Raw genomic sequence first — 26,076 nt, forward strand, 5'->3', positions numbered from 1 at the left:
CCTCTCTCTGTGCCTCTCCCCCATTCATGCTCTGTCTCTCTTTCAAAAAATGAATAAACATTAAAAAAATTTTTTTAAATAAAAAAAAAAGAAAGAGCTAAAACCAATAACCTAAACTTCCACCTTAAGAAATACAAAAAACAAAACAAAACCCAGAGCAAATTACACCCAAAGGAAGATGGAAGGAAACAATAAAGATTAGAAGATTAGAACATAAATAAGAGTAATAAAGAACAAACAATAAAGAAAATTAATGAAACTAACCCAAATAATTTTGAGAATGTAGAAGACCAAAAAAACCTTAAAACTATTTTAAATAATTATTTTTTAATGGTAAATTAATTTTACCACATCAGTACATATAAAAAACAATTGCGTTTAGAAGTTTTTACAATTTCTTTTTCTTTGTTTCTTTGTTTCTTTCTTCTTCCTCCTTTTTCTATTCTTTTCTTTCTTCTTTCTGTTCTTCTCTGTCTCTGGTTATTATTTTGCTCTGAAGTCTTCCTTATCCAATATTAACATAGCTACTCCTGCTTTCTTTAAAAAAGAAAAAAAAACAGCTTTATTGAGTTGTAATTTTTTTTTTTTATTTTTTTTTTTTCAACGTTTATTTATTTTTGGGACAGAGAGAGACAGAGCATGAACGGGGGAGGGGCAGAGAGAGAGGGAGACACAGAATCGGAAACAGGCTCCAGGCTCTGAGCCATCAGCCCAGAGCCTGACGCGGGGCTCGAACTCACGGACAGCGAGATCGTGACCTGGCTGAAGTCGGACGCTTAACCGACTGCGCCACCCAGGCGCCCCTATAATTTATATACCATAAAATTCACGTATCATCACTGTTGAATTTCAGATCATTGTCATTACTCCAAAAAGAAATCTCATACTCACTGGCGGTCCCTCTCCAGTCTCCTTTCTCCCCCTAGTCCCCGAAGAGCAATACTCTTCTTTGGTTTCAGTAGATTTACCTGTTCTGGACATTTCATAAAAATGGAATCATACAATATATGATTTTGTGACTGGCTTCTTTATTCACCATAATCTTTTTAATTTAAATTCCAGTATAGTTAACATACAGTGTCATGTTAGTCTCAGGTGTACAATATAGTGATTCAACAACCCTACACATTACTCCATGCTCATCATGGTGAGTGTACTCTTAGTCCCCATCACCTCTTTCACCCATCCCCCCACCTACCTCCCCTCTGGTAACCATCTGTTTGTTCTCCATAGCTAAGAGTCTGATTTTTGGTTTGTCTCTTTTTTCCTTTGTTTGTTTGTTTTGCTTCTTAAATTCCACATATGAGTGAACTCACATAGTACTTGTCTTTCTCCAACAGACTTATTTCATTTAGCATTATATCTCTAGATCCACCCATGTTGTCATGGATACTTAGGCTGCTTCCATAAATTGGCTGTTGTAAATAATTTTGTAGTAACATAGGGGTGCACATGTCTTTTTGAATTTCGTGTTTTTGTATTCTTTGGGTAAATACTCAGTAGTGGAATTATTGTCATATGGCCATCCTATTTTTAACTTTTTGAAGAACCTTCAAACTGTTTTCCACAATCGCTGCGTCAGTTGGCATTCCCACCAACAGTGTATGAAAATTCCTTTTTCTCCACATCCTTGCCAACACTTGTTATTTCTTGTTGGTTTTAGCTATTCTGACAGGTATGAGGTGATATCTCACTGTAGTTTTGATTTGCATTTCCCGGATGATGAGTGATGTTGAGCATCTTTTCATGTGTCTGTTGGGCATCTATATGTCTTCTTTGGAGAAATGTCTGTTCATATCTTCCATTTTTAATTGGATTATTTGTTCTTTTGGTGTTGAGTTGTATACATTCTTATATATTTTGGATACTAACCCTTTATCAGATATGTCATTCGTAAATACCTTTTCCCGTTCAGTAGGTTGTCTTTTAGTTTTGTTGATTGTTTCCTTTGCTATGCAGAAGACTTTTATTTTGATATAGTCCCAATAGTTTATTTTTGCTTTTGTTTCTCTTGCCTCAGGAGATGTATCTAGAAATATTGCTAGGGCTGATGTCAGAGAAATTACTGCCTGTTCTCTCTTCTAGGATTTTTATGGTTTCAGGCCTCACATTAGGTCTTTAATCCATTTTATTTTTGTGTATGGTGTAAGAAAGTGGTCCAATTTCATTCTTTTACATGCAGCTGTCCAGTTGTCCCAGCATCATTTGTTGAAGAGACGGTCTTTTTCCAATTGTATATTCTTGCCTTATTTCTCAAAGATTAATTGATCATATAATCATGGGTTTATTTCTGGGCTCTCTCTTCTGTTCCATTGGTCTATTTATCTGTTTTTGTACCAGCACCATACTGTTTTGATTACTGCAGATTTGAAATATAACTTGAAATCTGCAATTGTGATACCTCCAGTTTTGTTCTTCTTTTTCAAGATTGCTTTGGCTATTTGGAGTCTATTGTAGTTCCGTACAAATTTTAGGATTGCTGCTGGTATTTTGATAGGGATTGCATTAATGTGTAGATTGCTTTGAGTAGTATAGACATTTTAACAATATTTGTTCATGTTTCTATTTTAATTTTGTATCTTCCTTTCCTTGAACATTTTTTAGAATTCCACCTATTTCTTATTGTGTTTTTTAGTGTATCTCTTAATTAGCTTTTTAGTGGTTGCTCTAGGTATTATATTACATATACAAACCTAGTCACAGTTTTATTGATACACATAAATAACAGTTATATTCAGAAACTATTTTCAAAAACAAAAATCCTCTCTTAAAAAATAATAACAGATAATCGGGACAAATGCTATACTGGATCACATGCTGGAAAAACACATGAGGAAGATAGGACCAACTTGGACAACCTTAGTCCTTTGCCTGTTGTTTCTCAGCTCCAAATCCACCCTTGAATACTCTTCTCTATCATCCTGGGTCTGGACTCTGCAATGTCCCTTTAATAGTGTGTCTTGCTTCCTGGCTTCCTGCTTGGCCCTGCCAATAGTGGGCGCTTAGGGGGAGACTTGGAGGTTGTAGAAGTAGGGAAAGGGTCTTCCTTCTTGTGATAACTTGATAACTTGCCTTCCAGTCAACCCCCAACCCCCCACTCCAACAACAGCACTGGCTTCAGGAACAGCTGTTGGCTCCAGCCTCTATCTAACTGGATGCTCCTTGAGAACCAACCTCATCAAGCCCCCTCAGAGATATCAATAGCACCTGAGTGACGCTCTCTCTCCATGAGCCACTCCTCCACACATCTGGGTTCGGGTATCTCCCAACCCCTTCCCTTTAGTTATTTTAGCACTAGGAAGTGTTAGTTGCTTCCGGAAACCCTCCAGATGACCTCAGGATTCCTTCTTGCTCATTCAGCCTTCCAACACCTATAACAAATTCTCTATATTAAATCCTCACTGTTGATATACCTCATGTGATTTGTTTTCTTGACTGGACCCTGAGTGATAATAATGGTGACACAGAGGAAGGGGAAGGGCAGAGAACTAATATATATTGAGCTTTTACTATGTACCAATTGCATAAATAATTAATAAATATCCATTAATAATTTTATATGTCTATTAATAAATAACTATCACTTATTGAGGATCTGTTATATAACTCTACATGGCTACTTTCTTCTCATTTAAAAAATTTTTCTTTTATTTTTTTTTTTGAGAGAGAGAGAGAGAGAGAGAAAGTACAAGTGGGGGGAGGAGCAGAGAGAGAGGGAGAAACAGAATCCAAAGCAGGCTCCAGGCTCTGAGCTGTCAGCACAGAGCCTGATGTGGGGCTGGAACTCACGAACTTCAAGATCATGACCTGAGCTGAAGTCAGACACTTAACCGACTGAGGCACCCAGGCCCCTCTTTCTTCTCATTTTTTAAGTTTCCACTTAAATTTCATCTCAGGGAGATTTTCACTGGTCACCTTATCAAATGCAGATCTCATTTGCTGTTATTCTCTACCTTACCTCCTAAATTTTGTTCATCATAGTACACAGAACAATGTACAGTGATTTTAATTGTTGTTGTTGTTTTAATTTGTCTTCTCCATTAAAATGTGAAAGAACTGGGGCGCCTGGGTGGCGCAGTCGGTTAAGCGTCCGACTTCAGCCAGGTCACGATCTCGCGGTCCGTGAGTTCGAGCCCTGTGTTGGGCTCTGGGCTGATGGCTCAGAGCCTGGAGCCTGTTTCCGATTCTGTGTCTCCCTCTCTCTCTGCCCCTCCCCTGTTCATGCTCTGTCTCTCTCTGTCCCAAAAATAAATAAATGTTGAAAAAAAATTAAAAAAAAATGTGAAAGAACAGCCCATTTTGGTCTTGTTCACCATAGTATCCCTAAAGCCTAGCATAATGCTTACCTCAGAGGCACAAATAAGTATTTTTAAAATGGGAGTGTGACATTGTGATATAATGAGAAATATATATATATATATATATATTTGATCTTTGTTCCTGGTTCCTGGCACAAGAGTTTCAAAAACCCTTAGAATTTCCTGAGTGATAGAAGTAAGAGAAACATCTTTCTTTTTCATAATAAGCCTCTTTTGGCCATGCCTGGGTTTATGCTGATGAGGTGACTCTTGGCCCTAGATAACTTTAGGCTGGGGGTGGTTGCCAGAGGGACAAACCATGTGATTACAGGGTTTGGTGCTGAAAGTTCTGACTTCTGGGGAGACTGAGTTAATCGCCATGACTTAATCAATCATGCCTCCATAAAACCCCTAAATTACAAGGCTAGGGGAGTTCTGGGTCGGTGAGCACAACAAGGTGCTGGGAGGGTGGCCTCACTAGAGACAGCATGGATGCTGCCCTCCAACTGCCCTCCAACTCCATTGCCAGTGAATTTCTTCCATTGGCTATTTCTGAGTTGTATCCTTTATACTAAACTGGTAATAGTAATAAACCATTTTTCCTCAGTCCTGTGAGCCATTTAGCAAATTATTAAGACTGAGAACAAGGTTGTGGGAACTATCCCCCACAAACCCCCAACTTTGTAGCTGATCAGTCAATTATGGGAGGTCTGGATTTACAGTTGGCCTCTGAAGTTGGGGCAGTCTTGTGGGACTGAGCCCTTAACCTATGGGGTCTGTACTAATTCTGGGTAGTTGGTGTCAGAATTGAATTAAATTTTAGAGAACTCGGTGTCTAGAGAGTTAAAGAACTGGTTGATGTTGGGGGGGGGGGAAGCCCACACATTTGGTATCAGAAGTATTCTAAGTAAAAACAGATCATAGTAATAGGAATTAATGTATCCATATGTATCACTGCTTAACAAGCTATCCCAAAACTTAGTGGCTTAAAACAAAACCATTTATTATTTCTCATGAATTTGTGGTTTGGCTGGATGGTTCTGCTGGTCTTGCTCGGGCTAACTCAAGAAGCTGCATTTAGGGGCGCTTGACTGGCTCAGTCAGTAGACATACGACTCTTGATCTTGAGGTTGTGAATTTAATCCCCGCATTGGGCATAGAACTTACTTTAAAAATAAATAAAGATTTGGTTTAAAAATAAAAAAAGGAAGCTGCATTTAGCTGGTGGGTTGGCTAGAGCTGGAAGGTCTAAGATAGCTCCACCTGGCAGGGATACCTAGAAGACTGCAACCTCTCTTTTTCCCTAGGATAAACTTCTTTACATGGCATCGGGATTCCAATAGGGTAAGCCCCAATGCGTTTATCAAGCCTCTGCTTGTGTCACAATTGTGTCTCATCAGTCAAGCAAGTCAGAAGGCCAAGCCCAGAGCCAGTGTGGGAGGAGACTACCCAAAGGCATGAATACCATGATTACCAGGGATCCTGACTCACTGGGAGTCATCAGTGTAATAATCTGTAATTTTACAGACATTGTCACTAATCCTGACATCAGCTTGCCACATAGCTGTTACTGTCATGTGGTCTTCATCTTATGTAAGGTGAGGGGAATGGGGCAGTTCTCAAACCTTCTATCGCACAGTGGCTGTGGGAGCAGACTGCCTGAGTTTGAATCCCATCTCTGCCATGTACTGGTTGTACGAACTTGGCAAGGGGTACATCCTCTCTAACTCAGCTGTAAAGTGAGGATGATAGTATCTACCTGTTGTTTCTTATTTGCAATGGTCCTTGGCGCATAGAAGTATGAAATCAATGTTGCTAATATTATTGCTGCTGTTATGGGTGTCTCCTGCTTCCTGTAGTCCTTTCTGACTCTCTCTTCAGCATATCCCCATCTTGAGCATTTTTTTTTTTTATTTTTTTTTTCAACGTTTATTTTTATTTTTGGGACAGAGAGAGACAGAGCATGACCGGGGGAGGGGCAGAGAGAGAGAGGGAGACACAGAATCGGAAACAGGCTCCAGGCTCTGAGCCATCAGCCCATAGCCTGATGCGGGGCTCGAACCCACGGACCGCGAGATCATGACCTGGCTGAAGTCGGACGCTTAACCGACTGCGCCACCCAGGCGCCCCCCCATCTTGAGCATTTTTATCAGGTTCTACTCTTCGGAGTATGTGCCACAGATTCCATGGGGATTGGAGTCAGGACTGGTTTGGTCATACTGCATCCCCAGCACCTGACATGGTGTTACAGGGTAAATTGTGTGCCTTCAAAATTCATGTTGAAGCCCTAACCCCCAAAGTGACTGTATTTGGAGACAGGATCTCTAGGAAGGTAATTAAGGGTGAGTCATAAACGAAGTCATGAGGATGGGGCCCTGATCTGATGGGACTGGTATCCTTGTAAGAAGAGGAGACACAGCGAGAGACAGAGATCTCTCACATGGGTGCACACAGAGGAAAGGCTACGTGAGCACACAGTGAAAAGGCACCATTTGCAAACTGGAAGGAGAGGTTTCAAGAGAAACCCAGCCTCACAGCACCTTGATCTTGGAATTCCAGACTCCAGAAATGTGAGAAAATAAATTTCTGTTGTTTAAGCCACCTTGTCTGTGATATTTTGTTATGGCAGCTCTAGGAGACTGATAATACACAAAGAGCGCTCAGAAACCTTTGTTGAATAAATAAATGCAGGGATGATAAGTCCCTTGCTCTCAAGAATCATACTGGCTAATAGAGGCCTGTCAACAAGTACTTGCAATGTAATACTTGTAATTATCAAAATATTTACTGATTCAGGGGCGCCTGGCTGGCTCAGTGAGTAGAGCATGTGACTCTTGATCTCAGGGTTGTGAGTTTGAGCCCCACATTGGGTGTAGACATTACTTAAAAAAAATAAAATCTTAAAATATATATATTTATCGATTCAGCAAGGATTTACTGATCCTTTACCATTATCGAGGCACTGTGGTGGGTGCTGGGGATAAAGCAGTGAAGCAAACAGTCTCTGCTCTCACATTCTAGTAGGGGGAGACAGCCAGCAGAGGACTAGATGGCATATCTGGAGCTAACGTGTGCAGGGAGAGGAATAAAGCAGGGCAAGAGGGATGGAAATGGATTGGGTGTTATTTTTCATATAGAATGTCTGCAAAGGACCCTCTGACACATGGCATTTGAGCGGAGACCTGATGTAGATGAGCAAGGAAAGCATTCAGATATCTCAGACTGAGCCAACAGCAAGGGCCAAGGCTTGAAAAGGGAACGACTTGCTGATTTCACACAAAGGAGGCCAACATGGCTAGAGCAGCAAAGGGCCCAGGCAGGGCCCCTCACTTGCCTGGGTCCCCTCCAAGCCCTGAGAGAAGACTAGCGGTGCATTCACATGGTCACACGTTTTGTAAAATTTACAAAAATAAGATATTTCAACTACACTTAATTATGACTGCTGACTCCGTCTTCCTCTGTTTCCCCTCCATCACACTTCCCCCCCCAAGCTGGATAGTGTTGGACACTTGACATTCAGCTTTTTAGAGATCTAGGGAAGGGAAAATTGAGCTGGGAAGATTGTAAAAAAATTATTTATTTTGAAAGAGAGAGAGAGAGCAAGCACGAGTCGGGGAGCAGCAGAGCAGCAGTGTAGAGAGAGAGATCATCTCTACACTGTCAGTACAGAGCCTGATGCTGGGCTCGATGCCATGAACCGCAAGATCATGATCTGAGCCGAGATCAAGAGTCAGTTGCTTAACTGACTGAGCCACCCAGGAGCCCTGAGTTGGGAAGATTTTTAATCTGTTGTGATTGGTTTTCTCATTGTAAATAAATATTCATGCCCAGACATAATTTTGTATGATATCTCTTAAAAAGCCCTCCAAACTGTATAAGCTTCAGGCCCCACAAAACCTGGATCCCCTCTGAAAGTAGAAGTCAATGGAGATGAGGACAGGAGGGACTCTCCTCTGAGTGTGACAAGAGGCCGTTAGAGAGTTTTGAGCAGAGAAGTGACATGATTTATGCATTAAAGGATCACGCTGTCTGCCCTGTTAAGACCACATCACCATGGCGAGGAGTCACGGTACGCCAGGTTGCTATGGCACAGTAAATGCAAACCTCTGCATTTGAATTGAGGCAGAGGGGTTTGTTAGTACCAGCAGCCTCACCCTTGGGTGGGGAGGGCGTTGCCATGGGCATGGCCAAATGCAGAGTGGAGGGAGATAGGTGGACGTGAGCTGGTGGGGTCGGCGGGCCAGAGAACAAAGGGCAGGTGCCGCCCCTCATCATCTCTTGTTTCCATAGGCCTTATTGGCTTCTATTGTATTGTATTTATTTATTTTTTCAAATTTTATTTATTTATGCAATCTCTACACCCAACGTGGGGCTTGAACTCACAACCCCAAGATCAAGAGTCACATGACTCTTCTGACTGAGCCAGCCTGGCGCCCCTACCTTATTGGCTTTTAATAAACAGGCACCATGTTGAAGTGAGGAGGAAATGACTTCACCGGTATTTTCTTACACTCTTACTTGGCCCACACAGACTCTATGGTTCTAGCTGTCTTCTTAGTTCTTGGTCACAAGAGAGGGATACTGAGGACATCTTGGTGACACCAGTGCAGCACACTGTAGGGAACTGGCTGTCCCTGCCACCCTAAACTGCAGTTCTAGGGCCAACAGGCTTGCACCTATGGCCCCTCTTCCTCTATGGACACATTGGTCTGGGGCAAGGAGGGCTTCACAGATTTCTGTTTCCCAAAGGCAGGTGATCCTATTCTTGGGGGTCTACTCTGTGTCCAGCATGTCCCATCATTGTCCCTTGTGTACCTCATCTCAGGTCCTCATGTAAATAGATCCTGGGTGGTCTCACATCCTGGCCCTTCAGGCGTGCCTGAACATGTCTGGGTTCCCAGTGGTTATCCCAGTTAGCCTCTCACTCTGGAATCTTCGCCATCCATGTAAATATGTGTATACCATATATAGGGTGTTATGTACATTCATAGAAGTGTTTGTATATATAGATGATGTGTCACATCTCATTGAGCTAAAACTCTAGAAACATGTCTTTGAGTCTGTATGCTAGAATTTCTGTTTATACCCATGTTTGCATGATTGGATTGTAGGAAAGAACAACATTACTTCTCTACCTTAGTGTAAACATGAAGAAGGAGTTCATTTCTGTTATTACAGTCACTCTTATTTTAGCTAAACTGGGTGGAGAAGGGAATTTTCCATTGAGGTTTTGGCACTCCACTTGAAAGCCCATTGTCTGACAGTATTTCCTTTGTCTTCCTTCTCTTGCTTGTGTTTTCTGCTATATGTCAACACAGTTGTTCAAATATTCAGTATTCCAAATTCACATTAGTAAAGAGCTTTATGATTTATAGTGTTTTGGCATGTAGCAGTTCATTTAAATGACGCGGCAACATTGTAAAGAAGGGATTGTTTCTATGCAGTAGATGGAATATTTGAGGGCCAGAGACCTTAAGCCCTTACCCAAGAGCACACAGGTAGTGAATGGCAGTACTGGGACCTGAACCCTACCTTTATGTGCCAAGCCCAGTGCTCCAATATGAGACCATTAGTGATTCATTATGTGTTTGTAGGAGAATGTTCAGCTGGAGGGTTAATGACTGTTTGCCACAGAGCAAGAGGCTGATGCTAAGGAAGTCGTTTTTACTGTTGCTATCAGATACATATCATTAGCAGTTCAAAAATGTCCATTTTCTAACAGAGCTGTGTAATTTTTCAAAACCAAAGTTTCTGCTTTGAATGAAGAAGCATAATAAGAATCAATAAGCAGTTTTAAACTAATTTCTATAAAAAAAAACACCCCAGATATTCCTACTGGCTTATCAGTTAAAGTTCTTTGAGGACAGGTAATAAAGATGAACCTGAGCCAGCATAAACAGAAAGGAGGAAAAAATAAAACCACAGGTTGTCTCAAGGAACCAAGGGCAGGAATGCAGCCAGGCTAGGACCAGAAACCAATAGGACTCTTTCTCTATACCTCTTTTCTTTGCCTCTTTTCTTTGTCTTTCTCAACTCAGACACATTTTTCCTGCCTCTCTGGACCTTGTGGAGGAATATGGGAACATGGCCACCCCAGTGTTTCTGGGGGTTGGGGCACCAACAGAGGCTGACCAGCAGTTTTCTGCTCCCAATTCTCAATTCCAGGAGGGAGAACCTGAGGTCCACCTTGGGCCAGGTGTCCACCTCTGCTCTAGTTAGTAACAGCCAAGGGGAGGAGGCGGTCATATAATAGTAACATGGCTGACCGGGACCTACCCTAATGCACCAGGGGCAGTTCCCAAAGAATGAGGAATTGTGAATTTTGCATGTGCCCCAGAAAGTGTTTACCATAACTGAGTAGCAGAAGAATCGTCATAAAATTTGGAATTAACCAGTCAGTAATAGTTCTGTTACAGTGTAATTTTCACAACTGCTTTTAAGGAGTTCAGAAACTCTTAAAAATAAACTTTGATATCATATATTCACTTGTATGTTTAAACTTGGGAACCTCTTTAGAGACCACCTAGTCAAAACCCCCTTGAAACCAGTGATGAGGGGCCACCTGGGTGGCTCAGTCGGTTAACTTCCGACCCAACTTCGGCTCAGGTTGTGAGTTCAAGCCCTGCGTTGGCCTCTGTGCTGACAGCGCAGAGCCTGAAGCCTGCTTTGGATTCTGTGTCTCCCTCTCTCTGCCCCTCCCCTGCTCACAGTCTGTCTCTCTCACTCTCTCAAAAATAAATGAACATTAAAAAAAATAGGAAAAAAACATAGCGATGAGAGCAAGATTTGGAGGGTTAAGTGACATTACTAAAGTCACACAGCAAGTTGGTTGAAAAGATGAAATTGTGACACTTATCTGACTTCCCAACTTGTGCTCTTTTTACCGTACTAAGTGTCTCCACATAATCTAGGGGTATCATGACTGGTTTGGGGGAAAACCTCATGTACGAGGTAGCACTAACTCGAGAAGCAGAACCACTAGGAGTGACATCAAATAAGGGATTTATTGTAGAGATTTAACTCAACTGAGAGAGCGGGTGAAACAGTCTCAGTCCAGCTGTTCCTCCTGTGCCTGGGGCCAAGTGCTAGGCAGAGCGGTGGGAAGAAAAGACAAGTGCAAAATGGCAGACAGGAGGGGCAATTGAAAGCATATCTGCCTCTCACCGGAACCCCGGCTCCAAGCCCCTGACTCCGTCACCATGGAGGACCTGTAGGAGAGGCCGGTGCTCTGGCAATGGTGCCACACTGGGACCTGGCCTAGGTCTAGGATGTGGAAGAGCTGAGAAAGAGAGCCCATGAGAGCTGCGGCATTTGCCAGTCTGCTTCCCTCCCTACAGTGGAGCCACTGGATCCACAAAAACCGGCGTGTGCCATGAGAGGGACTGGCTTGCCTGGACCTTCCGAGAGCAGACATGGCTACTGCTCCACTCCCATCTTCCAGTTCTTGCGCAGATCCCTTTTGTGGCCAACCCCAGCTAGAAACATACGGGAAGGAGAGTAGTGGGTACATAGGGCAGCTCAGCCAGGCTGACGTCGCAAAGCCACCACACGACCACACCGTCAGCTCTGTGGTTGGCAGCATGGATACCTTCCCAGCATAGCATCTGATTTTTATTTATCTGGTTATTTATTTATTTATGTATTTATTGAGAGAGAGAGAGAGAGAGAGAGCGCGTGCGCACACACGAGTGGGAAAGGGACAGAGAGAGAGAGAGAGAGGGAGAGAGAATCTTAAGCAGGCTCCTCACCCAACACAGGGCTGGGTCCCACGACCCTGAGATCGTGACTTGAGCTGAAATCAAGAGTCTGATGCTCAACCAACTGAGCCACCCAGATGCCCCCCAGCATAACTTCTTAGAAGAGACCCTTGTACTACATGCCGGGACAGGAGTCCAGTAAAAAGCCAATGAGTCCTCTCTGTGTGTTTGGTGGGGAAATGAACTGACTTAGAAATATCTACTCCTTTCTGCTGATGAGATTATGGAAGAAGAGAAACAAAGTTTTCTGATTAGGTGTTTGTAGGAGCAACTCATGATCTCCCATGGCAAGGGACTCTCTAGCTAAGTGCAGTGGAGATATTATGCCTATGGTAAGGGGATGCCCACACTCTATTGGACAGGAATCACAAGAGGGACAGCAAGTTAGTCTGACACTTCAACTTATTGCAAATTGAAAACAAATGCTTAAAACCAAGAAGGCTCTCAAAGAGGAAACACAGCATAGAGAGACCAAGAAGAAAATTACTTCTACTTTTTAGCAAGAAAAGACTTGATTATAATTTTGAATGATAAAAACTAAATCATTGCAGAATGTTAATAGAGAAGAAAAACATATCCACGATCCTAACACTACTATATCATTACTTTTAAGCCTTATTTTCCAAAGGCTTGGTTTTAACTCCCCTTTGATCTTGTTGTAACTCTGCTTAGAAGCCTTGAATGGCTTCTGATTGCCTAGAAATAAAGTCCAAATCCCTTAGCCTGGCATGTAAACTCCTTCAAAATATGATGCCAACGTAACCTGTCAATCCAACCTTCCACAGTTCTTCTGAAGAACTCTCTGCTCTGGTCAAATGATTTTACTCACAGTCTCTGGAATCTACCTTGGTCGTCCCTGTACTTTCCTGGAACATTCTCCCAACTTCCCTTCTCCTTTCTGACTTGTAACTACTGTTTTATAAGGTCCAGCTGAAATCTCATTTCCCCCCGGCCTCTCCCTGGCCAGCCTCACTCAGTGGTCATCCTTCTTTGGAAAGGCTTCAGTAAGTATTGACCTTAAAACTTACCGGAGAGCAGCCGTTGGCTGCTTTATGTCTTATATTATTCTCTTCAGCATTTAAGTCAATCTTTACAAATAAAATTTTTTGTGTTTACGTATTGTCTCAATTAGATTACAACCTCTTTGAAGGGAGGAGCTAGATATTATAGCTTAAAAATTACAATTGCTTGGGGCACGTGGGTGGCTCAGTGAGTTGAGCGTCCAACTCTTGATTTTGGCTCAGGTCACGATCCCAGGGTTGTGGGATTGAGCCCTGCCTCGGGTTCCATATGGAGCCTGCTTAAGATTCTCTTTCTCTCTCCCTTCTGCCCCCTCGTGCACTCTGTCTCTAAAAATTAAAAAAAAAAAAAGTATCTAAAAAGAATTACAAGGGCTCCTGGGTGGCTTAGTCAGTTGAGTGTCTGACTTCAGCTCAGGCCATGATCTCACAGTTCGGGATTTCAAGCCCTGTATTGGGCTCACTGTTTTCAGGACAGAACCCACTTCAGATCCTCTGTCCCTCCCTCTCTCTTTGCCCCGCCCCTGCTTATGCACTCACTCAAAAATAAATAAAACATAAAAAAAAGTATTTTTAATTACAAACACTCAATGAAGCATTGCATGAAGGCACAAGTGGATAACTCCATAATAAATAAGAATAAAGATACTCATTCCGCAAACAAGTAGCAAATAGCTGCTAGTTTACTCCTAGGTATGAGGTTCCATGCTAAGTATTGACTTTCAGAGAGCAGACTCCCCCCAACTCACATTTTGGCCCCTCTCTGTGCCCCTCCCCAGCTCTGCTTTATGCAGAGGGAGGGTAAATTTGATGATTCATCATGAGGCATTTTAAAAGTTGTCATTTATGGCACCATGGCACTCCCCCTCACACTTTCTGCTCCCCTGTGGTAAGCACTCTCTGAAGCAGCTTCCTCTTCCAGGCAGTGTTAGGCCCTTTCTGCCTCCTGCCTGCTGAGATAATAAGCAGAAGAAAGGGTCAATTTCAGTTTCCCCGAGTGGTCAAGTCTGGCCAAGTCTCTCTGTCCTTGCTCCTCTCTCCCTGCACTGGGGTGGGTCTGTTAGCTTAAGGCAGCTCTGTTGAGGCCATCTTAGGGGCAAGAGGGCAGAGAACAGAAAGTCCCACTGTGTCATCCTGGCCTCAGCCACATTCTCCAACCCACGTTCACCAACGTGACCCAATTTGGGAGTATGGAGGACTTGGCCAACGATTACCAAGTCATGCTTTGTTTCCCATTCGACTTTTCTTCCCAGCAGATCAGCCCCTTGGAGGTGTGAGCCACAGGCTTGAGGAAGTCCTGTGCCCCTGGCCATAATGCAATCAAACAATGGCAAAATCCCACTTCTAACTTCTAATACAGCCTGTTTTAGTCATAGAGTCTTTATAAGGTCTTTGAATAATTTTAATCTTACATCTATTCATAAATGAAATAACCTCTGAATTGTTAAAAAGCTATTTAATTTTTTTTGGCAAAAAATAGCATGCAATTACATAGAAAATATCCTAGAATATCCTTATCTCAGATCTGTGATTCCTCCCTGCCCTCACCCCCATAACAAAAGCCTCCCTAGAAATAAAGGTAAACTGGGTCAATGTTAGTTTGGTGCACAATACAACATTAGAGACACAGAAAATTTTGCGTTATGTTTGGGGAAACAAAGCTTGCCAGGCTTGGACGACTTTTGAAGCAAGAGCACATGGCTGCTCCGGTGGGCTTTTGCTTTCAGCCTCATGCTGTTTCTGTTATTGTGACATTCTCACCTTACGCCTATGAGATTTCTGTATTGTTATTGGCAAAGCTTTATTCTAATTTTGAAAACTTGTCTACAGTTTTCTAAGGCATCCTAGAGTTTGCTTAGGGGCAGACAGACACAGCTTTAAGGCCATTGGAACGGAAGGAGACAGCAATAACAGGAGGCTTACAGAACAACTTGAGCTGCTGGTGCTGACCATGAACTTGCCCAGTCCTATAACATTGAAAAGAATCCTACACAGTGGAAGTTGCAGAACAGACCAAAGCTGAAGGGGTCAAAAAGGCCAGGAAGTGCAAAACGACAAGGGAAGCCACAGGGCTTCATCTTCAAGGAGCTGGCAGCTATATGCTGTGAGAATGAGTTGGCAATGGCCGTTTGAGGAGAGGGATCAAATCCTCCAAAGTCTTGAAGATGAGCAGAGGGACTGTGAAATCAAGAAGGTGCCAGAAGAAGGAAGTGGGAAGTCACCCCTCCCCGCTGCTCTGTCTTGCGAGCAAACACATCCTGGACGCTGCTCACGGGATGATGTAAGATTGTTGTACTTTTTGACTTCAACTCAATTTGAGTTACACATTCCGGAATAGAATGTTGGCTTCAGTTAGGAAGAATAAACATTAACACAGGCAGTCTCTGAGTGGAAGGACGAGTGTTGACTTGTAGGGCTGAGGAGGAGGGGATAGAAAGTCTGTGGGGACGTTAGAGAGGAAAGATTATGGTTGGATGGCTCGCGGTTGGTTGAACCAGTGGCCCAGTGGTGTTATCAAGTAGCCAATTTCTTTCTCTCTCGGCTCTGCCTGCTTCACTTGCAGCTTCATCCAAAGCTGACTTCCCACATACAGACAAAAATTGCTATGGTAGTCCCAGCCTTCACTTCTATTCTCAACACCATCTAGTACAGCCTTGCCCAGTAGAAATATAACGCAAGCCATAGTGTGTGATTTAAGTTTCTGGTAGTCATGTTTAAAAAAACAAGAAGGAAAGAGTGAAATTAATTCCAATAATATATTCTGTTTAACCTAATATCTACAAAATATTATCTCAACATGAAATCATTTAAAAATGATTGATAACAGGGGCATCTGGGTGGCTCAGCCGGTGAAGCAGCTGGCTCTTGGTTTTGGCTCAGGTCATGATCTCCTAGTTTGTGGGTTCAAGCTCCACACTGTCAGTGCAGAGCCTGCTTGGATTCTCTCTCACTCCCTCTTTCTCTGCCCCTCCCCTGCTCGCGCAGGGGAGTGTGTGCACAGTCTCTCTGTCTTTCAAAATAAATAAATAAACTTAAAAAAATTATTGATAGCGTATCTTACATATGTTTTCTTCTGTACTAAGCCTTCAATGCTCCGTGTATATTCTACACTTAACAGAACATCTCAGTCACACTGCTTGCATTTTTCAAGTGCTCAACTGCCCAAGTAGCTACTGGCTACTGTACTGGGCAGGCCAGGTCTAGAAGAAGAGGGAGAGTCCTCCTGTCCCAGCATTCTTAGCTAGAGTTGACATTCAGTCTAATTGGACTGGATCAGGCTATACATCTATGGCTATACCAATGACTGTATACCAGGATAAGGCTGTGTGCCTGTAACTATACACCAAAGACTGTAGCCAGAGGAATGGATCAGGTTAATTGGCTGAAGCTAGGCCTGCCTGTGGTGAGCATGATATTGTTCCCCACCCCCCACCCCCCCCGCCACCTTAAGATGTCCATGCCCTAGTTCCTGGAACCTGTAAACATACTAGGTTATATGACAAAGGGGAAATGAAATTTCAAATGGAATTACGTTTGCCAATGAGTTGATCTTGAGATGACACTATCGTGCTGCACCCGATGTAATCACCAAGATCCTGATAAATGGAAGAGGGAGGCAGAAGAGAGAACCAGAGAGATGGCGGCATGAGCAGGACTCAGCTCTGTGCTGGTAACTTTGGGGGGAGAAAGGGGCCACATGCCAATGGATGTGGGCTGCTCTAGGAGATGCCAAAGGCAAGATGGTGCCCTAGAGCCTCCAGAAGAAACATACCCCTACCAACACCTTGACTTTAGCCGAGTGAGACCTGCATTCAACTTCTGATTAAGAAAATAAACACATATTGGTTTAAGCCACTAAGAAAACTAAACAATGATCTACCCCTGAAGTATTTGGAAAGAATGGAAACCTAATTTTTAATGGACATTTTGAGACATAAAGGAGTTTTTCGTTTCAAAAACTTAGTTTTTAAGTGTCAAAACTATGAAAGAATCTAAAATTTGTGCCATAAACAATTGACTAGAAAGAGAGCAGACAAAGAGCTGGACTATATCGCTCCCTGGGAGGGCCAGACAAGGATTCCCAGGCTAGAGGAAGAGAGTTAAAGAGACCATAAGAGAATAAGATGCTGCTCACCTCTTAATTTGGTCTTGGTACCCTGTTCCTCTTTGATGCTCACTCAACAATAGAATTCCGTATACATTATTGGAGTCCAAGAGTGGACAGATGTTATGCCCCACTTTCTACTGGAACCCCGTGAACCAACAGAGTAGGCTTAGACAGAAACAGCCGAGGTAACCTTCCAATTTTTCTCCAGTTCTAATAGCCCATGTTCATTACAATGAGAGTATAGAGTGCATGGACAAACAACCAGAGACCATCTTAAGATATGGATGTCAAGGATGCATGCCCGGAAGACAGATGTGATAACAAGACCAGATGGGAAACGGCACCTCAGGAGTGACCTGGGTGAGCCCATGATGAAGGACCAGATGCCGCCACCACATCAAGCCCTGGAACTTGAATCATCTCTGTAGAGGTAGAGAGTGAAGGAAAATACAAAATGGCCAAGTTTAAACCTGAAATGACTGAAAATATCTACAGCTGAGTATTCTGACTCTTGATATCACAGAGAATGGAGATTCAGGAGAGACACAAAATTTACCTATAATAAATTGCCTTATTGCACATGTGAATTTTGTCACCATATTTATAATATAAAGATACTGGAAATAAATATCCATGGGGCATAAATGCTTGGGATTGTTATGTGCTCTTGTTGAATTGACTCCACTGCTATTATAAAAAGATACTCTTTATCTCTGGCAAGTCTTTGCTCTGAAATCTACTTTGTGTGATATTAATACAGACACTCCCCCTTTCTCTTGGTAAATGTTAGCATGATACGCCATTTAACATCCTTTCACTTAAAACACCTTTCTATTTTGAAATTTGAAACAATTTCAAACTTGGAATAAGTTGCAAGAATAAAAGAAGGGCACCTGGGTGGCTCAGTGAGTTAAGCGTCTGATTTCCGCTCATCATTTCCGGTCATCATGATTTCGAGCCCCACCTGGGGTTCTCTGCTGTTAGCACAGAGCCTGCCTCAGATCCTTTGTCTCCCTCTCTCTCTGCTCCTCCCCCTCCTGAAAAATAAATAAACATTTAAAAACTAATAAAGCAGATCTTGAAAAAAAGAAAAAAGAATAACAAAAAGAACTCCCCCCAACAACTTCCTCCAGCTTCATTTAGTGTCCTGCAGTGAATGGCATGCAGCAGAAATCCAAAGTACCAATGGCAGGTTCTAGAGCGCCCTCTCTAGGCAACTCTGTCCTCTACAGTCCTCCACCCTACAAATTCTAGCTGCCTTGGCCTGCCCAAATTCTCAGTTCTGTCTCCTCAGCTCAGGTTGTGCTTAGATTCCTTCTCCCTATGGTTTGGCCTGGAAATTCTCTCCAGGTAATAAAGAGGGTGATTTTAGGGCTCATCTCATTCATTTGCATTCTCTCAGGGGTCACTGTCAAGACACTGTCTGCTGTCTAGTGCCCGAAAACTGGTTTGCTTTTTTCTATATATTTTCCCCCATGTTTTTAATTGGTTAAGGTAGGATGGGAACTCTGAACTCTGGTTCCATCATAGCAATAAGTGAAAGTCTAATGTTTTTACAAGTATTTTATTTAATACTTTAATTATCTTATTTTATTTTTTTTAATGTTTATTTTTCGAGAGTGGGGGAGGGGCAGAGAGCGAGAGAGACAGAGGATCTGAAGCAGGCTCTGCACTGACAGCAGAGAACCCCAGGTGGGGCCCAAACTCTTGAACTGTGAGATCATGACCTGAGCCAAAATGAAGACTCCAATGCTTAACCGAAGAGCCACCCAGGCACCCCTAATTATCTCATTTGAAAATTAATGTTTATACCTTCACATGTATAACATACCTTTGTATACATGAACTGTTTCATAATTTTAAAAATTGTGACCAATAAGCCATAAGGGCTTGTTGAGGCAAAGTAGGAAAATAATGCAAAAAATAAAAATAAAAAAATAAAAGTCAAGTAATTAACAGTATGATGTTTTAGGATCTGGATAATCAATATTTATATTTATCATATTTGGTCCCAACGAGGCACAATTGCTTTAAGAATATGAACAGAAGATTCAAAATGAATTAGCAGGCATAAAAGAAAATGTTCAATCTCACTAGTAATCTAAGAAATATTATTAAAAGAAAATGCCATTTTCTTTTAAAAATAATTAAATTATTTTTGAAATGGGGGCACCTGGGTTGCTCAGTCGGTTAAGTGTGAGACTTCAGCTCACGTCATGATCTCACAATTCTTGAGTTTGAGCCCCGCATCAGGGTCTGTGCTGACAGCTCAGAGCCTGGAGCCTACTTCAGATTCTGTGTCTCCCTCTCTGCCCCTCCCCCACTCATGCTGTGTCCCTCTCTCTCTCTCAAATAAATAAACATTTATAAATAAATAAATAAACAAACAAATAAATAAATAAATATTTTTTAACATACTAAATATTAAATATTAAAATGATAGTATTTGATGTTAGCAAGAGTTCAATAAAATGGGAATAGTCTCAGTAAGACTATAAATTAGTACAACACCTAGGGAATAAAATTCAAGAGCCCTTTACACTCTTCATTCCCCTTTAATATTTCCCTGTAGTGACTCTAACACAGGAAATAATCTTAAATATGGGGGAAAAAAAGCCTTTTGAACAAAAATGTTCATCCAGCATCATAAATACTTTGAAAAGTAAGAAACAATCTAAATGTTCAGCACTTGGGGAATGATTATAAAAAAACGTGACAGGTTCGCTCAGTAGAATATTACATCGTCTTCAAGGACTGGTAGTCGGAAGGTCTAGTCAGCTGTAGGACAAAGAGAGGTGGTTCCAGAAGGTTATCAACTCTCCTTTCAGCTTGTTTGGGCAACATAGGCCCTTTCATTTCTCATGCATTACAAAGCTGAAAGGTCTGGGATCCAGGGATTTGTTTATAATCAAACAATGGATTTATTAAGCTTTTAAAAATTAGTTAGAAGATGAAAAGTGTGTATTGCGGTAAGAGAATACAGCGTAAAAGTATCACCGTTTCTAGCACATTTCGCGGCCAAAGTAGGTGCTAATAATTATCATAGTCATAACTAAGATTTTCTTTAGTGCTGGATATTGGGGGGCTTTGCTGAGTTCCTTATACTATCTCATTTGATGCATTTTGCAAGTCCTACCCATGCACAGTGTTGCAATTTGTTTTCCCCCTAGGCATCATTCCTGCCAGGGGGATGATGCTGAGGGGTGGTAGCTTGTGAGTTACAGCCTGGGGATCCTGGCAGCCAGGTCCCGGGGTTTATTTACTGCACTTCTTAGCTTTAAGGAGAAGCATTGGGAGGGCTATAGGGGGGAGCTGGGTTTGCAGAGTCAACGACCTGCTCACCCACCCAGGCCAAGCTCCCCAGACACCGGAGCACAGGGGCCCGTGGGGTCCTGGAAGAGGCTCGGAGCCCCTGGGCCCTGCCGGCCCAGGCCCCGCCCTCCCCGGCACATCCGCCCCACGGTGCCCCCTGCAGGTGCTGCTGAGTCCCCAAGTGCAGTCGCAGCGCGGGAGCCGTCACCGGAAGGCCAGGGTGGGCCTCAGCGAACTTGGAAAACAGAAATCCCTGGGAAGCAAAGAAGATGCAAATTCTTCGGCTGGAACTGGCCTTTTTCAAGTTCCTCTTTCCCTCTCTCCCGCCCCGCAGACCTGCAGCTTTCCAGTCCTCCGGGTTCACCCCAGTTTTGCCCCCTTTCAAGCCAAACAAGGACTCCGGAGAATTCTAAGTCACACTTCGGAAAAGCACTGGCAGGGCCTTCTGCCCTCCTCTCAAGGGTGTGGTGGAGTCAGTCTCTGCGTGGCTCAGGGTCAGGAACACGCCAGCCCAGCCAGCCCTGGGGAGGAACTTGAAATCCCAGGCATTCCCTCTTACTCCATCTCATTTCTGTCACGTTTCTACATTTTAATTTTTCTCATGGAAAAAGAAACACATCACATGGTCTAAAAACTAAACACCGCTAGAATTTGAGACTTTTAAAAATGCTTACTTATTTAAGTAATCTCTACACTCAACCTGGGGCTCAAACTCCTGACCCTGAGATGGCAAGTCACAGCTCCACCGGTTGAGCCAGCCCCACGCCCCAACACCTCTAGAATTTGAAAGGAAAGCAAGAGTCCTTGCTGCATTCCTTTGGCTTCTAATCCCCCTCTTTTCAGGTCCCCCCCCCCCATTTATTCTGCGTTTCTAAAATGCAGGCCTGCTCAGAGATCATCTCTCCGTGTTTCCGTGGACTATGCCTTTCTAAGATGGCAGATGTAGACCCGGGGCTTCACCCCCACTGCCTCCCGCCCGTGCCCCCTCCTCCCTCTCACAGATTTCGATTACATCGATGTTCAGGGTTTCCCCGTTTGTGACCTTTATTCACAGCTGAGACCAAGTCATGTACTCTGTCCTCTGTGCCCTCTTCCACTCACTTTGTCCTTGTGGGTTTATGCTCTTTTTCATTCCTTCTGCTCCACTAAAGTGGATCCTGGGGAGTCATCAGTCTTCTCGTTTTTGCCAGAAGTCATCTTCTTCAGTCTCCAGCCAGTCTTCTCTCCTCCAAAGCCATGACTTGTGCCCATTCTTCCGTCTGTGAGCTGATAAAAGCTTGAGTCATGTCTCTTCCCAAGGGTCCTTGCATCATTTTATTAGGAAACACTGGATGGCAAAAAATGCTCGGGCTCCAAGAGAGAACTCTGTCGAGCGGAATTTCAGGCTGCCAAGAGAGAAGTATGGGGACCTGGGCACTTGTTCTGGATGTTTGGGGCCAGCAGGGGATTCCTCAAGCCACGAAGGGGTTAAGGGTCAGCCAGCAGGAAGGACTAAAGGGGGAGGCAGAGGGAGAAGATGAAGGAATCCAGGCCTCTGAAGGAAGGCTAGTTGACTGGAGCTAACTAGTCGCCTCCATGACTTGCTAAATATAACTTTAAGTAATCTGCAGTCCCTTGGGGTCATTCTTATAGGAGGAGCGAGGCAAGGAAATAAGTGGTTGTTTGCAGTTCCAGGTCAAAGGTATCCTGGAGAAAGTACCCTGGCCACATTCTTCCGCAATTCAGTCTGTGAGCTCTGTGTCATCATCGTTTTCGGGTTTCTCGCTGAGGAGTCTCAGAAGCATGCCTGCCCTTGCCTTCCACATGATAAAGATCCCTGCTGTCCTTGGATAACTTTGATTGAGGGCCTGCATTCTGCTCAGTTACTTATCTGAAGAACATTCCTGACTAACACAGGACAGATTCCGAAGGAGTGCTGGTGTGGACAGAGGTCTCTGCTGACCGCACTGGGGCCGCCTCAGGCGCAGGGGCCCCACCGCGTCTTGCCTCCCTAGTGGGGCTCCAGGAAGGGCCGCGCCGCCAGCAGGGGCATTTGGAGGGACGTGCTGGGACACTCTGGTGTCCCCTGCCCTGTTTATTTACAGGGGCAGCCAGAGGCCTGTGTCACTTTTGCAATGTTCAGTGAAGGAGCTGACCGTGGACTCTGTCAACTGGAAACTTGTGTTCTCTGTTAAAAATAACAACAGAAAGAAAAGCTGTTGGGACCAGGGCAAAGTGAAGGGAGAGCTGGATCCGGAGACCAGTTATATTTCACGAAAAAGGAAAACCCTTTCTCTATCTTTGGAGAGAGGTTTTTGTACTCTCAGAAGAGGTCTTAATAAAATGCTCTTCCCTTTTATGCCGGGCACATTGGTTCTGTTTATGCAAGAAAGCAGACATTTTTCCTGACCACGTGTTTTATTGCAGAGGATTGTTCACACACATATGCACATGAGCATGCACACACACACACACACACACACACACACACACACACACACATATCTGTGAGTACAGCCCTACATACTTTGCAAACACAGCCTTTATGGGGCTCACTTACATTCTCATGCCTTTGCTCCTGTCACTGCATTAATTTGCTTCCCTACTGTTTTAGCTGCTTTGCTGAGGCTTCAAATCACAAGGCACTGCTGGGTGTTCAAAAAGGTCTGTCCCTGGGCACCTGGGGGGCTCAGTCAGTTAAGTGTCCAACTTGTGCTCAGGTCATGATCTTGCGGTTCGTGAGTTCGAGCCCCACATTGGTCTCTGCGCTGACAGCTCAGAACCTGGAGCCTGCTTCGGATTCTGTGCCTCCCTCTCTCTCTGTCCCTCCCCCACTTATGTTGTCTCTCAAAAATGAATAAACATTAAAAAAAAAAAAGGGTCTGTCCCCCTCTATTTTCGTATTGGTGTCCTTCCCAGCAAGGGGCCAGAGGAGGGACCGTCACCTTCTCCCTTCTCCCCCACTGTAGGGAGAAGACAAAAGGAGCAAGAAATCTTCAGATCATGAGACTTTGGAAAGAATATGCCATGAAGGGAACTTGAGCTTATCTCCTAAGGTGGTCCTTAGATAACCTTTGCTTCCACTTTCAGCTCTCAGTCAGAACTGACATTACTTTGGTTTTTTATTTCTTTTCCAGCAGGCTGAATAAGAGAGTCAGGAAAGCATCTATTTGCTCTGGAATCTTTTACACTCAACTGTCTACTGCAGGGATCACAAAGGAAACACCGGCCCCCATCTCCAAACATAGCAAAGGTGCAATAAGCTGTTGTTGTCTTGTGCACACACGCACATACGTGCACACGTATGCCCGCGGACACACACACACACGGGCACAGGTACGCACACGCTTGGATTTGCTAAGCAAATAAAGGTCTCAAGGGTGGGAGGGAGAATATGTACCCACTAGTGAAAACAAACTTGAAAAGAATTTCGGGAGAATACATCTTCCTGTATCTGTTTTCTTGTCATCAGTGTGAGTCTTGAGCCACCTCTCACTTTGTTAAACTCACTGTGGACTGTTGTCAACCAAGCTCACCTTCGTTCTGCATTCTTGTTCCTCCACAGCTCGGCCTGAGCTCTCCTCAGGGCGCCCGGGGAGACCAGCCAGCTCTTGGAAATAAACCATCCCAGATCCTTCATCTTTGTTTCAGATGCTCCTTTCATTACCTCACCTTAATAAAAAGCTGACTTTATCTACAGGCTGACACCGTCCTCCCCGCCCTGTGCTGCATTCCAACACATACCTCCTGTCTCCGGCCTTCCCCATTCCAAGCTGACAGGCCATGAAGTGCCTCTCCTTGTCCCTCCTTCTCTCTCTTTCCTGACTCTGTCTTCCCTCATCGACTCTCAGCGAGCCCTGTGCAAGTCCATACCATTCTGCCTGTCCACCTTTCCCAATCCTTCCTGTCTACCACTGTCTAGGATGGCCTTCACGTGTCCTACTCTCTCCCTCCCCCCCCTTCTAGAAACATCTATAGATATCCTTTTTTTGTTTTATTTATTTATTTCGAGAGAGACAGAGACAGTGAGATTGGGGAAGGGGCAGAGAGAGGGGGAGAGAGAATCCCAAGCAGGCTCCACACTCTCAGCGCAGAGCCCAACATGAGGCTCAAACTCACGAACCATGAGATCACAACGTGAGCTGAAACCAAGAGTAGGACGCTTAACTGACTGAGTCACCCAGGCACCCCCTAGATATCCTTTTGTAACAGTTCCTCAGCCGTCCCTGGCCTAGAGACCTTTATCTTCACCGATTTTATGTCATCAGGACACAAAGAGGTCATCATACAGAACCACTCCAGGCCCACACTCTAGAGTCCAGACATTCTCCTTTCAGCTCCACAGGATCTCACTTCCCTTGTTCCTACTGAACCAATGATCCTATCACTTCTCTTCTCACTGTTTTCTGAGTGTCCTCCAGGCTTTGCTTGTGTCCTCACCCAGACCAAAGATGTCCTACCTTCAAACTACGCAATCCCTTGGTGGGGGATGGGGGAGGCCCGTTCCTGGCCTCACGCATTTCTGTAAGCTTCTCGCTGCAGCATTCCTTCTGTGTTTCTCTTTCACAAACTTCAAGGGGTCCCTATGCTGCAGAAGCTGTGCCTTCCATTTTCTCTCCTCTGCTGCAAGACCACCAACTGAGGAGGCTGGTTGCTGGTTTTACTTCTAGTTCCTATTAGTTAATTAAAGTTTATTTATTTTGAGAGAGAGAGAGTGAGGGAGGGCAGAGAGAGAGGGAGAGAGAGAATCCCAAGCAGACTCCACACCGGCAGCACAGAGGCCCATCCAGGGCTCAAACCTCACCAATAGTGAGATCACAACCTGAGCTGAAACCAAAAGTTGGACACTTAGCCAACTGAGCCACCCAGGCACCCTAGTTCCTATTATTTAACCTCAAGGAAGACTTCAGTGGCCCTTGGCAGTGTTTTAGTCACCTCTGACTTCTTCTCATCCCCCACACAGAGCCCTCCGAGGCTCTTACTCTACTCCCCGAGGCCCAGCTCATCTCTGTCCCCTGCTTTCTCTCCTGAGATCCTTCTTTACAGACAACATTGGGATTATCTGACGTAAGGAGCTTCCTCCTGTCTTTCCACTCCCTGTCAGCCTTCTCCTCATTAGAACACTTGTTGTTTTCAGCTTGGAACACTGTACTAAGCTCCTAACTGCACAACACATCCTTTCCTCCTTTCCAACCCCATGTTGAATTTATTATTCCAAAGACCACATTCGTCTCTTGCGTAAAAATCTTCAGGTTTCCCCGTTGCTGCTAAATTATGTGACCTGCCAGGCATGGCTGTTTTCCACACATACTCCATTTTGTCTGACACTAAATCTTTGCTTATATTATTTTCTCTGTCTTGAGGGCCTTCTGTCTGTCATTGCCACATGATCAAATCTTATCTTACCTTAGAGGCAAGCTCAAAAGCCATCACCGACAAAAAATTGTCCCTAGACCCTCTTTGCTAGAAGAGATTCTTCCCACCTTTGCTTTCTTATAGCTCTTGAATCCTCTTGCAACATTTATAAATTTCCACCCTGTATTATGGTTGACAGACAAAACTGTAAGCTTCTTAAGGGTAAAAGCCTCCTAGCAACAGCACAG

General features: G+C 43.9%; 1 long non-coding RNA gene across 1 annotated transcript; it reads right to left on the reverse strand.

Annotated features, from left to right (window-relative positions):
* Positions 1–382: 382 nt before the first annotated feature.
* On the reverse strand, positions 383–24,225 carry LOC147581526 (uncharacterized). Its single transcript, XR_015249691.1, has 3 exons — positions 24,010–24,225; positions 21,596–22,661; positions 383–537 (listed from the first exon to the last, which is right to left on the reverse strand). It is a non-coding gene; the product is annotated as an uncharacterized LOC147581526 (long non-coding RNA).
* Positions 24,226–26,076: the final 1,851 nt, after the last annotated feature.

Source organism: Puma concolor, chromosome B1, assembly GCF_028749965.1.
Source record: "Puma concolor isolate L17-30 chromosome B1, mPumCon1.1.hap2, whole genome shotgun sequence".
NCBI lineage: Eukaryota > Metazoa > Chordata > Mammalia > Carnivora > Felidae > Puma > Puma concolor.